Source organism: Limulus polyphemus, unplaced genomic scaffold (genome assembly GCF_000517525.1).
Source record: "Limulus polyphemus unplaced genomic scaffold, Limulus_polyphemus-2.1.2 Scaffold1906, whole genome shotgun sequence".
NCBI lineage: Eukaryota > Metazoa > Arthropoda > Merostomata > Xiphosura > Limulidae > Limulus > Limulus polyphemus.
Genome location: NW_013667516.1, coordinates 214,958 through 224,548, shown reverse-complemented (window position 1 = coordinate 224,548; position 9,591 = coordinate 214,958). Strand labels below are relative to the sequence as shown.

General features: G+C 34.6%; 1 protein-coding gene across 1 annotated transcript in view; it reads left to right on the top strand.

Moving 5' to 3' along the window:
- Positions 1 to 543: 543 nt before the first annotated feature.
- LOC106465313 (dystroglycan-like) overlaps positions 544 to 9,591 on the top strand; it is a 74,228-nt gene continuing 65,180 nt past the window's right edge. The window contains exon 1 of the mRNA XM_022393185.1: positions 544 to 566. The gene's annotated coding sequence lies outside the window, so the exon portion shown is untranslated. The remainder of the gene's footprint in view (positions 567 to 9,591) is intronic.

Sequence of the window (9,591 nt, the reverse complement as noted above, 5' to 3'; positions counted from 1 at the left end):
AGCATAGATAGTCCATTGTGTAGCTTTGTGCTTAATAACAACAACTACAAAACAATAGCAACCACCTACCCCAAGATTTGTTATGCAAATCAGACATCTAATAATTAGTCGTGAGATATGAAATGCAAATGAGCCTACGCTCGTAAATGAATGATTAGCAGATGTTGTTATATCTATATAGTTTATGACGTCCTACTTTAATACATGGTCGCCATGTATAGCAAAAGGAATTTGGCACCGATCTTGCCTGCATAGTAACGAGGTTTCGAGTTATTCTCGACCACTCCTATAAAGAAGCTGTTTTCAGACATCTTTAGTTTGGAGCTAGTTGACGGACTATAACACCTCTCTTAAAAAGCATCCCATACATGCTTGATGATACTGATGTTTGTTGGGTGTGAGGGACACTCCTCTCGGTCAGTTTTTTTTTTCTTTAAGGAATGTAACGATCATTTTAGCACAAGGAGGAAGGATCATCAGTTTGTCTTAATTCAGGACTAATTGTGCCAGCATTTGGTAACACAAATGGTTGTTGGATATCATTCTTACAATATACAACATTAATAGTAAGTTTCACACTTTGTAGAGGTCGGCACGTTCACTAGTGCTTATTCCTTCTCATACCTTACTTCCTACTCCGCCATATCCGTCACATTCCTGTACATGAGAACAGGGCATATCTGGTTCTTTATTCTTTATACATACGAGTCTGTAAAAATAACATAGCTACACGTGTTCTTGATACCCTTGCAGGCTAGCTGACTTGTGTCTTGCTATGACATTGTAAAGTATATTTCTAACCATCAATACACTAATTGAGCATCCAGCTGCGGCTGGGAACATCTGATTTTATCTTGGAGTGTGTATCCTACGATTTCATTGAGCCAGAATCCACAGATAGTGGTACGGTCGTTTGATAATGTCGTGAATGATGGTCTGCCTTGTCCAGGAATCCAAACACAGTACCAACTGTACATTATTCTGGTGACTTGACTGGCTTCCATTTATCCGATGGCTCTCCACATAAGTTAAGATGGCTCTCTACATAAGTTAAGCATCAAATTGCAATGGTTCATGAAGAATGTGGAGTATTTTGAACTATGTGCCCCCCCCCCCAGTGGCACAGCGGTATGTCTGCAGACTTACAATGCTAGAATCCGGGTTTCGATACCCGTGGTGGGCAGAGCACAGATAACCCATTGTGTGGCTTTGTGCTTAATTTCAAACAAACAAACTTGAACTATGTGATTGTTCTCAAAGCTATGAGATAAGACTGCATGACATCAATATATGTATAGAGTATAGGCTGAATGACCAATCAAATGCAGTTCATGTCACATGATTGATCATCAGATGGCTGAGTTTCATAATAATGAAGTGAGATGGGTGATTGACATTATTTTATTACGGTGGTTTTTGTCTTGTTATAGCTATGATATTACAAATTCCGATTATGCTGTACTTGTTATGAGCAGTTCATTTTGGTTATTCTTTGTAATATATTGAAGCACAGTAGTCTGAAGTCAGTATATTTCCATATAAAAGGATTAATTATTTCGGTAACGAAATTACAGAAAACTAGTGAGTCTATCTATAACTGTGCACAACAACTTATTTAATGAGCACTAACAAAGGCCATAGCCTTTTTTATTAAATTGTGTACTTCTATTAACATTTCATTTATTAAATTCATTAGAGAGTGTGAATTTTTCATTCAAATCTGAAAGAATGCACATTACTGTGTGTGCTATTTAATTCACATGCAAATAAGCTTCCATGTCTTGCTTGCTTGATAATACATTTAGAAGGGCAACGTCCTATTATTCATAACTTTACATTCCATGAACGATGTAGTCATGTATATGCACATAATAACTTGTTTATTTACCAACTATTTTTGCACTTTCCAAACTTAAGCTTCAGATACAGTTGTTCGTCCTGTACTTAATTTTGACACACCCCCTCCCAGCTCAGTGGTAAGTCTGTGGGCTCACGACACTAAAAATCGAGTTTCGATACCTGTAGTGGGCACAACACAGATAGTCCATTGTATAACTTTGTGCTTAACTACAAACAAATAAGCAAAAGCTTGATTTCAAAGAACATTATCATTACCAATGATTTCATGAAACATTTAAATCACAATTTTCACGTGGAAGTTTCCCAGATAAAGAAAATGAATTTTTGTTGTCTTCATTCTCCAAATGTATTCAGTAATTTGCTGAACGACGACCGCTATTTCAAACTCTCTATCTATCTGATAACATATTCATTTAACCTAGCATAGAAGTCAGCAAAAAACCGACACCTTTCACGAAAACGTCAAATAGTCAAATATATCCCAATGGACAGATGGATATTAAATCTGCCTTTAAAACAAAAAAGACCCAGATTCAAATTCTGACTGCTATCAGCACATATAGTTCTTCTTGAGATTCCATTGAAGACGCCATCAGATGAACAGTCGAAATTGGTAATTAATGAGATTAAAAGTGTAATTAACTAGTGGTTATTAGCTGGCGTACCCTCATTTGCTTCTTTTCTCATTTCTTCTAAGGCCGGCGAAGTTGAGGTTAAACCAGATAAGAAGTGTATCCCAACGCAATTTAGGTCTTACTTCCACCGGTGCCTCAAAAAACCAGCTTACATTACATAGTGATCCACCCTAAGATTTGTACCCCCGTGTTGAATATTTGTCTTGTGGCTGCGTTTTATTTTTCAAGTATATTTTTTGTTTATTTATTTATTTGTTTTTCTTTTCCTTCTCTACAAAATTTAATTTAATTGTATTTCACCTAAGGTTTGGATGATATGCTGTGTGAAATTCATGTTATCCTTCCTTTTATGTAATCTGTTTATAAAATATTTTTCTAGCTTAGTTAAATAATTATATATACACATATACTCTACCTAAATAGTGTATTTACATATTCGACATTTTTTATTTTGTAACTTTTGCATATAGATGTTTGTGTATAAATTTTGTAAATTTTGGGTTTTATTTTGTGATTTGGCGGGATTGAAACGTTCCCGCATTAAAATTTCAGTTGGTGGTAAGGTTTAATTTAATTCAACTCAAGAATGAGAAATCACAATCGTGTTTTTTTTTTTTTCACTTGTATAGTAGTTTGTCAGTTTAGACTGTTTACCTATTCTGTTGGGCCTTGAAGATCTCTCGCAAACTAATTTTTCATGCTTATGAGTGGTTCAGCTACCAGAGATACGAAGTGTGACACATATAGGCTACAAGAAATAAGTAAATAACTGAATTCGAAGGATTCAGTCACTAAAAGCTAAATGAAAGTATTAGTGACGAAATCATATCCCTAAACGAGATATGTTGTATCAAACAAAAATCTTCATTATGGAAAACCTTGAATTTAAAGTATTCCCACATTAAACAAATATTATAGGGTAAATTGAAATGACTAAGTGAAAATTAAATGTAGATTAAATTAAAACAGGACTAATAGATCTGGACTTAAAATATACACACACAGATGTGAGCACCACACAAGAAGATCTTCGCTGGTGGGAGATAAAAACAAGACTCATTTTCTTTACACGGGTACTATACAGTCCTCTCTACTACTAAAGAACTATGGGGTCTACCAGTAAAGAAACAGAATTCTGTAGTGTAGCAAATTCCTTCCCCAAAATAGTCAATTTATTCCTAGGAATATTGCACAAAAAGTGTGTCACTTAGTACAATTAATCAAAAGGATGGTATAGTAATTTTACAGGAAATACAGAGTAACGCATACACTGGTAACAAAATTATGTCCCTACTATGTTAACTTACCTTTTCACGATGTATACATATTTCCTCGCCTCGAATTTGGCCTCCAGATCTGTTACACACTAGGCAGGTGCTATACAAACTTAGCTAAAGGGATAACTCTCTACTGCTTCCTAGTAAGTCACTTTGTAACAACTTAAATACTACACCACAACATATACTGGGATTAAGAATCTAATAATGTAAAATCTATATCTAACATGCAAGTTATAAAGGTAAGGGTTTATGATGATAAATCATCACAGCTCTCCACCCCTTTATCTGCATTTATGATTTTACATAAATGTATATATATATGTATAAGACTGTTCCACTACCGAGAACATTTTGATCTTTACAGTATAATTTTGACCATAAAAGTTGTAATCACTTCTGTTTTCTACATACATTAAAATGGTATTTCATTCTAAGAGAAATATCACAAATTTCTTTTCCTTCAGACAATGACAATTTTAAATATCACTCTGAATATATCGAAAGCAATATAGTTCAACTTTCATAAAGCATGGACATGCTATATTCTTGAAAACAAACTTTATCATAAACACCAGTTCGAATATACATATACTATTCGAATTACACGAGTTACATTTTTGACACAACGTGAAAATAATATAATGCCATCTGATTTTCCCTTCAGAGTTTATTTTTTTCCTCATAGAGTTGTTGAAATATTCTGTTCAAGATAATCACCTGAAAGTGACTTCAATTGGAAAATATTTTTCAAGATACTTGGTCCACATGTCATTGTAGTGTCATGTCTGTCATCTCCCAAGAGTTTATAAACAGAATTGGAAAGATGTCTTTCGCAGCACACAGCTTATTATCGTCATGAATATCAGTAGTATATTTCAACAGATTTCTTCAGCAGCTTAAAATTATATGTACTTATAGAGATAAGGACTCATGATGATAAATCATCACCATGTCATATGTGTCACTACTGTAAAATGTCACGTACTTCCATTGCTGTCAGATGTCATGTAATGTAAATCAAGTAAGGCTGTAAGCTATTATATATATAGTGTCACTGCTGCTAGATTTTACAAAGTGTCACTACTATCAAATTTCACATAATGTCACTCGTAAGATATCACGTAATATTTATCATAGCTTTAAGATCTTACATTATATCACTGCTGTGACATGCATTTAAGGTCACTGCTGTAAGGTATCACGTAATGTCTGTAACGGCTGTAAGATCTTACATTATATCACTGCTGTGACATGCATTTAAGGCCACTGCTGTAAGGTATCACGTAATGTCTGTAACGGCTGTAAGATCTCACATAATAGAATTGTTTTAACACCTCAAGTAATATCACTACTGTGAGATGTCATGTAATGCCACTTTCTGTAAGATTCCATACAACTGACGTGAGATGTTATGTATAATATCTCTGTTGTAAAAGTCTTATATCGTATCACCTCAGTAGCATGTTACATAACGTCTCTGCTGCCAGATATACATTTTGGAGGTTTTTTGTGCTTTTTTAGTTTTTCTAACATAATCACCCTAAAAAGCTAAATAAAAACAAAACTGCATAACGTCCAATGTAAAGTATAAATGGAATTAACGAGTTTAAATTGTTTTTAGTTAATTACACAGCTACACAATGGACTATCTGTGTTGTGCCCACCACGGTGTCAAAACCCAATTTTTAGCGTTTTAAGTCAGCAGACTTGCTGCTGTGCCACTGGGGGCACACGAGTTTAAAGCGCTTTAGTGTAATAGTCATTCTCATTTGATTTTAGTTTATTGCGAGACGTATGTGTCCTTATTCGTAGAGATGTGTTACAAGATTATTAATCGTCGGATTTTTTTTTCTTTTTTGCATCGGATACTCACGCAAAACTACAGAAGAGCTAATTTTAAACTATAGATTAGAGGAAAGACAGCTAATCAACAGCACCCGCCCCCAAGCTATTTTAATCAAATAACGAGATTTGATAGTCACTTTTATAATGCATCCACGGTTCCAAGGTGCGGAACGAGATTTTTTTTTGGTAACTAATCTCCAACCATGTACATCGGATCCACACCCAGATATGTTAAACTAAGTCTTGCCTGGCCATTCGCTAGGTTACAAAAATAAACAGATAGAAAATAATAAACACACATTCGAGAACGAATTAATTAGAAATTCAGTGGAGGCTGAAAGCATTTCTGTAGTAAGTCTTAAAAGCACACACCGAGAATATTTAATAACCTGTTGTTAAGAAATGGTGTTTGCTTTTCTTGAATCTTTGCTGTCGTAGATTGAAAAAATAGTGACTACACAGTTGGACTACAGGTTTCATTACGCCCTCTTCTGTTCATAATAAATAATTACCTGAATAATTTCTAAGCCTCGTACATTCTAAAACAGTGTGTACTGATAAGTCTGTGATGTGGCAAATAAATATTATTTTTACCGGCAGCTATGTAACCCTATCTCCTCTACAAGTTATTTGGGTCATGATATATAGAGGAGTGTATTAAGTCACTGAAATTGCGGTAAAGCCTTCAGGTGATTTAATTAATCTTTTCTTCGCTGACTGTTTACTGGTTTATGGTTATACCAGCTGTCAGTTGGATTGCTGGTAATAAAATTTATTGTTCCTTGGCCAAAATAATTTACGCAATATTCCAACACTACTACCACTTCTGTTTTGGTTGTTGTTGTTTTATTTCATAATGAAAATCGATTTAATATATATAGTCTTGCTCCAACAATTTAGGGGATTTTCGTTTTTCTCGTAGAATCTTTGTTGCTGTTGTTTTTATTTGATAACGGATACTGACTTTAATATACATATATTTATAGTCGCACTCCGACAATTAAGGTGAATTCTGTTTGTTTTTGTTGTTGTTGTTGTTGTTTACAATTTTCGAGACTTAGAATGTATCTGCTACAACTCTGATGTTCACGACCTCTGATGTTCACGACATACTGAGGGAAAGTACGCTCCTAACTTCAGAACGTGGGTGATCATTGAAGCCAACTAGTCGATCAGATGTAAGTAACCCAACAGCCGATAGTTTGTGCTGTTGACTAGTTAGCTTGTCTATCAGATCAAAATTACGAGCTGTTATGCACAGATAACCCTGGTTTGGTTTTGTGCGCGCGAAGCTCTAAAACAAACGAAATAAAAATTATTCTGGACAAAATTTATGAGACCTGGTATTAATGAAAGACCTCGTCAGCGCTGGATATCACATATATAGTGGATTTGACATATTACTGCCTGTTGTAGAAACACAAGTGTAGAGGACAACGTTTCGAAAGTCTTCCGCTTTTCATCTTCAGGTCCAAGGCAGTTGCCGTCCATTCAACTAAATTTCACTTGAGTTATTATATTGTTTCGTTTAGAGTATGTGCATCTTTATCCTCAAATATATTGCATTCTGACAAACTAATCTAAAAAGGCACCTACTAGTGAAATGAAAAGCTAACTTTCTCTTTATTTTTTTACTTTTTACTGAAATGTGTAAAGGTCCTTTAACCCTTCAACACTCGGTAATAAGATAAAGACAGACCAGAATAAACTGATGTATTGGCAACAAACAAACATTACAGCTTCGCTCCAACATCAGTTCCAAGAAAAGTTTGAAGCAAGCTTATGGCCGTTAAATCATTTGGCAGTATTTTTACTATATACCCTCTACATTCTCAGATCTTAATTACAGAAAAAAGTGGCTTTTTTAATTCACAAAGACGTGAATTGGAGGGATTTATAACATTTCTTTCGTGAAAACAAAACAAATAAAAGATAAGTTATTTTTCAGTACAAGTTCAAAGCAGTATCATCAATCTCTGACAGTCAAGTTATAAACCGGATTTCCTAAAAAAACAAAATCAAAAAGTTATTTAACACTTCTGATAACCCAAGTTCTGTGATCTATAAAAAAGTTTTCTCAAAAGATGCTGTTTTCATTACAATGTTTTTTATCACTTCAGCCTTCCTCAAGATCAAATGCACTCTTATAGATCAACCATTTGTAGTGACTCATTATTTCTTTGAATTCAAACTTTGCAACTACCAGTATTTCCACTAACGTATAGGAATCTACTAAGGTAATTTCTTTAAAATAGCATTTTGTAATGCCAGAGCTTCCGCTGACGTATATGAACACCACCTGAGCCATCAAGGTATTGTCATAACTAAGGACATATTGTGAGCCAACATTGTTTGAAAGGAGAACGTGTAATGCATTTGGCATGTTGAATCAAACTATACTCGATTTTTTGAAAAAAAACTGAAATACATTTAAATGTATTATAATACTATTGAGGAAGTGATCGCATCGAACAATAAATATCTGTGAACTAGAAGTTATAACAGTTTCTAATCATACCATTAGGTTGTATTACAGTCGCTTTTCATTAAGTAAGAAGAAATTCAGAGACGAGATATATTTTGATAGATTTTTCTTAACTTTTTATTACAAAAAAAAGTGTTATTTTATTGTTTTGGTGATTCATACACAAAGTGTTTTACCTGTTTTTTGATACCAGGGAATATTATAAACCGGATCATACGTCTACAAATCACAGGTATACTATACTGCTAGTAACTAATTGCACAAAGTTGTCCTGTGCTGTAATTCATTGTAAGGTCATTATGGTTGTTCTTTCCATTACATTATCGACCACACTCTATTCTCTGAAACAGCTACTCCACGTTTCCTTAGACCAGTAAATCAACTTCTTGCACTGGAGAACAGACACCTTTCCAATCAACTTGGTTTTTTGAAGGCCGTTCCTGCTGTTTAGTTCCTTAGAGGGCCTGGGTGTGGCTCATTGGCCATCATGCTGAACAGTAAATCCGAGGCTCATGGTTCGAAAAAAAAAAAGAGCACTTCACACTTTTGTTCTGTTGTTGCGTACTAATTCTAAAACTCATGAGTGAAAGCAAATAACAACATATAACAATATACTACTATATCTGTTATATCTAGTGCCGACGAGGCCTTTCGCCTAATACCAGGACTCATCAGGCCGGCTGGGATACGAAAGATATAGTAGTGGTTGAGATGCAGTATTTGACGATCAAATCTTACTATTCGATTACAGCAGCTCAAGAGTTGGCAGAAGGTGCTATTGACCACCTGCCTTCTCCCTAGTCTATCAGTTCAAAACTAGGGATGGCTAGCGCAGATATCTCTTGTTTATCATTACGCAAGTATTTGAAACAAATTAAAAAATACTTCATCAGTAACAGGGCTGAAATTCAGTACTACTGCATAATTTCATTGAATGCTTGAAAAAAAATTTAACCCTTCTCTGTTGTTATAAAATCTATTCATCAGCTTGTATAATTTTTGTCAGATGAGAAGTTAGAAGATGAATATGGCTATTTTTAAACGCTGTTCCGTATTCATCTGTTGTACATATACATTAATACCGGTAGTATCTTTCAGAGACCTGCGACTAGAGAACAGTGGTACAAGTTGGTTACATAAAGATGCATCATACAATTGTTCTGATAATAATTAATAGTTAATGCTTCATTTTTTATTCATTCAAAACTTTGATGTAATTAGTAAAATCTTAGTGCTTTTAAACACAAGTATAATTCGTTATATTTTACATTAAAATTCACAGTTGGAGCTGTTTTATTCAAAATAATTTAAACATGTGATTTTTAAGTTTCATATCATTTATTACATCAGGCCCGGCATGGCCAGGTGGATAAGGCGCTCGACTCACAATCTAAGGGTTGCGGGTTCGAATCGGCATACCACCAAACATGCTCGCCCTTTCAACCGTGGGGGCGTTATAATGTGACGGTCAATCCCACTATTCATT